Raw genomic sequence first — 6,864 nt, 5'->3', positions numbered from 1 at the left:
ACAGATCCTGAGGTGTTCAAGAATTTACAACCTTGCACCAAATTAGGCATGTAAAATGCCCTTGCACACAACTCTGGAAGTTCAGCGCCAGGTTGGTGCCCATTTTGGGCGTTCAACGCCCATTTGTTGCCCATTTCTGGCGTTGAACGCCAGAACCATGCTTGTTCTGGGCGTTCAACGCCAGCTCCTCTCCAGGGTGCAATTCTGGCGTTCAGCGCCCAGATGATGCCCATTTTGGGCGTTCAGCGCCCAGATACTGCCCATTTTGGGCGTTCAGCGCCAGAACCATGCTCTGTTCTGGCGTTGAACGCCAAACAGGTGCTTCCTCCAGGGTGTAATTTTTCTTCTGCTGTTTTTGATTCCGTTTTTAATTTTTATTTTCATTTTGTGACTCCACATGATCATGAACCTACAAAGACATATAATTAAGAAAAATATAGTTAGATAAATAAAAATTGGGTTGCCTCCCAACAAGTGCTTCTTTAATGTCAATAGCTTGACAGTGGGCTCTCATGGAGCCTCACAGATGTTCAGAGCATTGTTGAGACTCTCCAACACCAAACTTAGAGTTTGGATATGGGAGTTCAACACCAAACTTAGAGTTTGACTGTAGGGGCTTTGGGTGACTCTGCTTTGAGAGAAGCTTTTTATGCTTCCTCTCCATGGATGCAGAGAGAGATCCTTGAGTTGTAAACACAAGGTTGTCCTCATTTATTTGAAGGATCAATTCTCCTCTGTCCACATCACTTTGCTCTTCAGTAACATTCTCATTCTCTTCAGAAGAGGAATACTCATCAGAGCTCATGAATGGCATAAGGAGGTTCAATGGAATCTCTATGGTCTCTAGATGAGTCTCAAATTCCTTGGGTTCCTCAGAGAAAAACTCCTTATTGATCACTGAACGTCCCAGGAGGTCTTCCCCCTTGGGATTCACGTCATCCTCTCCTTCCCTTACAGGTTCGGCCATGGTGCTTATGTCAATGGCCTTGCACTCTCCTTTTGGATTCTCTTCTATATTGCTTGGGAGAGTACTAGGAGGGATTTCAGTGATCCTTTTACTCAGCTGGCCCACTTGTGCTTCCAAATTTCTAATGGAAGATCTTGTTTCATTCATGAAACTCACAGTGGCCTTAGATAGATCAGAGACTAAATTTGCTAAGCTAGATGGATTCTGCTCAGAATTCTCTGTTTGTTGCTGAGTGGATGATGGAAAAGGCTTGCTATTGCTAAACCTGTTTCTTCCACCATTATTAAGGCCTTGTTGAGGCCTTTGATCCTTCCATGAGAGATTTGGATGATTTCTCCATGATGGGTTATAGGTGTTTCCATAAGGTTCACCTAAGTAATTCACCTCTGCTATTGCAGGGTTTTCAGGATCATAAGCTTTTTCTTCGGAAGATGCCTCTTGAGTACTGTTGGATGCAGCTTGCATTCCATTCAGACTCTGGGAAATCATATTGACTTGCTGAGTTAATATTTTGTTCTGAGCCAATATGGCATTTAAAGTATCAATTTCAAGAACTCCCTTCTTCATAGGCGTCCCATTACTCACAGGATTCCTCTCAGAAGTGTACATGAACTAGTTATTAGCAACCATGTCAATGAATTCTTGAGCTTCTGCAGGCATTTTCTTTAGCTGAATGGATCCACCTGCAGAAGTATCCAATGACATCTTTGATAACTCAGATAAACCATCAAAGAATATATCCAGGATGGTCCATTCTGAAAGCATGTCAGAAAGACACTTTTTGGTCAGCTGCTTGTATCTTTCCCAAGCTTCATAGAGGGATTCACCTTCTTTCTGTCTGAAGGTTTGAACATCCACTCTAAGCTTGCTCAGCTTTTGAGGAGGAAAGAACTTGGCTAAGAAAGCCGTGACCAGCTTATCCCAAGAGTTCAGGCTATCTTTCGGATTCTCTTGAATGCCGCCATCATTCTAGCTTATACCACGAAGATTCTAATTAAGAGATCTAAGATATACTCATTCAGTCGAAGGTAGAACGGAAATGGTTGTTAGGCACGCGTTCATAGGGAATGATGATGATTGTCACGTTCATCACATTCAGGTTGAAGAGCGAATGAATATCTTAGAAGTGAAATAAGATGAATTGAATAGAAAACAGTAGTACTTTGCATTAATCTTTGAAGAACAGCAGAGCTCTACACCTTAATCTATGGAGTGTAGAAACTCTACCGTTAAAAATACATAAGTGAAAGGTCCAGGCATGGCCGAATGGCCAGCCCCTCTGATCTAAGAACCAGGCATCCAAAGATCTGAAAATGATCAAAAGATGTCTAATACAATAGTAAAAAGTCCTATTTATAATAAATTAGCCACTAGGGTTTACAAAAGTAAGTAATTGTTGCATAAATCCACTTCTTGGGCCCACTTGGTGTGTGCTTGGGCTGAGCTTGAGTGTTACACGTGTAGAGGTTATTCCTGGAGTTGAACGCCAGTTTTGGTGCCAGTTTGGGCGTTGAACTCCACTTTGCAGCTTGTTTCTGGCGCTGAATGCCAGAATTAGGCAGAGAGCTGGCGTTGAACGCCAGTTTGCGTCATCTAAACCTGAGCAAAATATGAACTATTATACATTGCTGGAAATCCCTAGATGTCTACTTTCCAACGCAATTGGAAGCGCACCATTTCGAGTTCTGTAGCTCCAAAAAATCCACTTTGAGTGCAGGGAGGTCAGAATCCAACAGCATCAGTAGTCCTTCTTCAACCTCTGAATCTGATTTTTGCTCAAGTCCCTCAATTTCAGCCAGAAAATACCTGAAATCACAGAAAAATACACAAACTCATAGTAAAGTCCAGAAATGTGAATTTAACATAAAAACTAATGAAAACATCCCTAAAAGTAACTAGATTCTACTAAAAACATACTAAAAACAATGCCAAAAAGCGTATAAATTATCCGCTCATCAACTCCATCATCCTAAAAAGCTCATTCCTAGCCACTGGAAGAGCCCTGATAGATGTTGAAAAAGGTGAAATGGTGCTGAGGTTGCATGAGGATTGGATGGTTTTCAAGGTTTTTAAACCTCCACCATTCTCTGACAAAGGAGATACTTGTATGCAGAGCTCATTGCTTAAGCCTCCCCATTGGTGAAAACTCATATAGTTCCTCCAGACATCAAACCTAAGTTTAGTGTTAAGCATTCACCACCCACCAAGAAGGGAAAAGAACCCAAGAAGAAGATACCTAAGGGTTGGAGGAAAAAGAAGATTCCCACTGAGGACTTCTCACTTGGGATGAGAATGGTATTCACTAAAAGTCTAGTCATACCACATACTCTGAATAGGATCCTGTCTCTGGAATATGTTGAGATGATTCATGAGAGCACAGGAAAGAAGTTCACAATGAGGGGTGAAGATCTGAGCCCCTATGATCCTCCTCCTTAGAAGAGCTGACCGTCAAGTTAGTGACGGTAAAGAAGCGCTTGTTGAGAGGCAACCCAACCATAAGTATCCTTTAGTATTTTCGTTTTATTTCTATTTTGATTTCAGTTTTAATTTCATGGTTTTCAATTTTTATTTTCATTGTTTTCCTAGGTTTTCTAATGTTTGCGATCATGCGCAATACTTAGAACATGGGCAGGAAGACTTAGACAGAAAAACAGAACGCCCTGGAGCAAGAAGGCTTGCCATGGCATTTAGCGCTAGAAGAGGAGCAGAGCAGGGCGCTAAACGCCAGGGAGGGCGTTTAGCGCCAGAAGGGGATCATGGATTGGGCATTTTAACGCCCAAATTAGGCACCCCCCTTGGGGCGCTAAACGCCAGCCCCGGCTTTTAGCGCTAGGGTGCTCGTCCCCATTCAAAAAAAAAGTGTCCCTTGCTGGCACTAAACGCCAGAACCGGCGTTTAGCGCCCAGTGTGTAGATTTTGAGAATGAAGAAAGGTTTTGGCCAATGGTTAAACCCCAACCCATCCACCTTCACCATTTAAACCTATTCCTTCTCTGTCTTCCTTACCCACTTTCCCATCTATATTCATCCATCCTATCCACGATCACATCCCTTGATTCCTTCAACTCACCTCTCACTCCACCCAATCCACTATCATCTATCCCATCAATCTCTCCTCCTAACAACCCAAAATTCAAATTCAATTCCCTCCCCCACCCTAACCCCATGACCGAACCCTCCTCCTTCCCCACTTATAAATACCCAACTCCTTTTCTACTTTTCCCACACCTTAATTTACTCTCTTCCTTCCCATTACTCCCTCTATACACTTCCAATTTCTTTTCACCTCTCTTCACCAAGGCTGAAGCCCCCTCCTCCATTCTCCTCTATCTCTTTTATTTTATTTCTAATTTTTTATCCCTTTCCTTATTCTCTATCTTTAGTTTGCTCGAGGACGAGCAAATCTTTTAGGTTTCGTGTTGAACACTCTGCTTTTATCCATTTTACTATCTCCATAGCACCCAAGACTGGAGAATCCTCCTTAAGAAAAAGGAAAGAGAAGGCTCTTATCTCCGACCCATGGGACTTTACCCAGTTCTCGTCTAAGACACATGAGTATCATTTTTATCAGATGGCACATAAGAAGAAGGTGATTCTCGAGGTCCACTTTGATCTGAAGCCTGAGGACTACTCGGAGATCCAGTATCAGATTCTGAGATGGGGTTGGAAAGTTATGGCCAATCCCGTAACGAGGTTGGAGCATTGATGGTGTAGAAGTTCTATGCCAATGCTTGGGTTACTTACAAGTATGTCCGTGGTGTGAACCCGTAGTCGAAGAACTGGTATACCATGGTTAGAGGGCATATCATGGATTTCACCCCGAAGAGTGTGAGGGTGGCATTGCAGTTACCACCATCTGGAAAAGACCCTCATTCATACACTCAGAGGTTAGATCAGATTCTTGCTAACATTTGCCTTTCCGGAGCTCAGTGGAGGAGGGATTCTAGAGGTCAGCCATACCAGCTGGGTAGGTATGACCTCAATCCAGCTGCTCGAGGATGGTTAGAGTTCATCCAACGCTCTATCCTTCTTATGAGTAACCGTTCTGAGGTTACAGTTGAGCGATCAGTGATGATTCATTGTAGCATGCTCGAAAATGAGGTAGAGGTGTACGAGGTGATCCCTCATGTGTTCTACAAGATAGCTAACAAGTCTCCTACCTCTGCGAGACTGGCTTTTTCTCACCTCATCTATCGCCTTTGTGCAACAGTTAGAGCTCACATTGATGGAGATACCCCGATCGATATTGATAGACCGATCACTAGGAGGGGGTATGGAGCACGTTCGCTAAGGAGCTCGGGCATGGACCACAGCAGGGGCCAGTTCCACCGCCTCTACAAGATCTTCTGAAGATGCCTCAGGGAGTCTATTTCCCTCTCCGTGATTACTGGGACCAGTTGACCACATCCATAGGAGAGCTGACATCATATATTGATCAGTTGAGGATAGAGCATCAGGATCACTCTGACCTTCTCCACCAGCTGATAGAGGAGCAGAGGAGGTAGGGGCACGACATAGAGGAGCTGAAGCACCAGCGAGGATTCCCCGGAGGGAGCAGCAGCCACCATGACTGAGGTGGTTGAGTTTGATTCTACTTTCCCTTATCTTATTTCTGTTTTTCAATATTTCACTCTATTTTCTATTTTCTATGATAAGTTTGCATGATCACTAGTAGGATTTTCTTACTTTCTAGCTAGTTGTTTATCTTAGTACTTTATGTTTATGTCTTAAAAGATGTCTCATGTATTGCGCACTGAGCTTGAATAAAAATCAAAAGAAAAAGAAGTAGTAAACTACATGAGATTTGAGTTATATATATAATATATTTTGAATTGTTCTAAGTTACTTTGATGTGGTGGCACTATCTCTATTTCTAAATGTATGAATTAACTGTGCATATTTGATATTGGAGTTGAGAATATTGGTTCTTAAGGAACAGGAACTTAGAAAAGTATTATTGATTCTCTAAAATAAGTAAAAAATTGATTCTTGAAGTAAAACCAACAGCAAAAAGAAAAAGAAAAGAAAATCAAAAGAAAAAGATCCAAGGTTTTGAGCATCAATGGTTAGGAGGGTCAAAACTGATCTAAAAGCTCAAAAGAGGGGTTTCTCCTAACCATGTGCTTGTGGTATGAAAGTGTCAAGTAACCCTTGAGACTAAACACCTAAAGTCATGACCCATTGCTGTTACAGAGTATGCCAAAGGCTCTGAGCACCACTGTTTGGGAGAAATAAAAAGAAAAATTAGAACTCAAAGAGTTCCCCAGTTAAGTGCTTGTGGTGTTCTTGTATCAAGGTAAGCTTGAAGACAAAACACTAAGAGTTACGGCTAGGCTCAAGGTGCAAAGCACCAAAGAAAAAAAAGAAAAAGCTGTCTTCAAGAATCAATTAGAGCCTAAAGAGGAGAATCTATAATACCATCCGAGTTCTAAATCTAAAGGATACCACTATTTCTGAGCTTCACAAGATAGTGAGATGTCGAAACTATTTAGAGTTAGAGTGTCATCAGCCCCACTCAGTAACTAGACGTGAGCTTAATTGACAACTCAAGTCTTAAGTATTTTCTCTTCTTGGTCCTATATTATTTTGGTTGTGCTTGAGGACAAGCAACAGTTTAAGTTTGGTGTTGTGATGCGTGAGTATCTTATACCCTTTTTTCCCTTAGTTTTCTAGTTATTTTTAGTTAGAATTTATTAATTTTTATATTATTTTAGTGCAAAAATCTTCTTTGGATGCTACTTTGAGTTGTTTTAATATTTTTATGAATTAAGGTAAAATTCGGAGCAATTTGGCAGAGTTTTGAGCTAAAAAAGAGAAGTTGGCAGCATCCCCCCTGGGCGCCAAACGCCCAGCTGGCGTTTCGCACCAGCAAGGCTACAATCTAGCATCGTTGCTACC

This window comes from Arachis ipaensis, chromosome B03 (assembly GCF_000816755.2).
Source record: "Arachis ipaensis cultivar K30076 chromosome B03, Araip1.1, whole genome shotgun sequence".
In the NCBI taxonomy this organism is placed as follows: domain Eukaryota; kingdom Viridiplantae; phylum Streptophyta; class Magnoliopsida; order Fabales; family Fabaceae; genus Arachis; species Arachis ipaensis.
Note: the sequence above shows the minus strand (reverse complement) of the source record.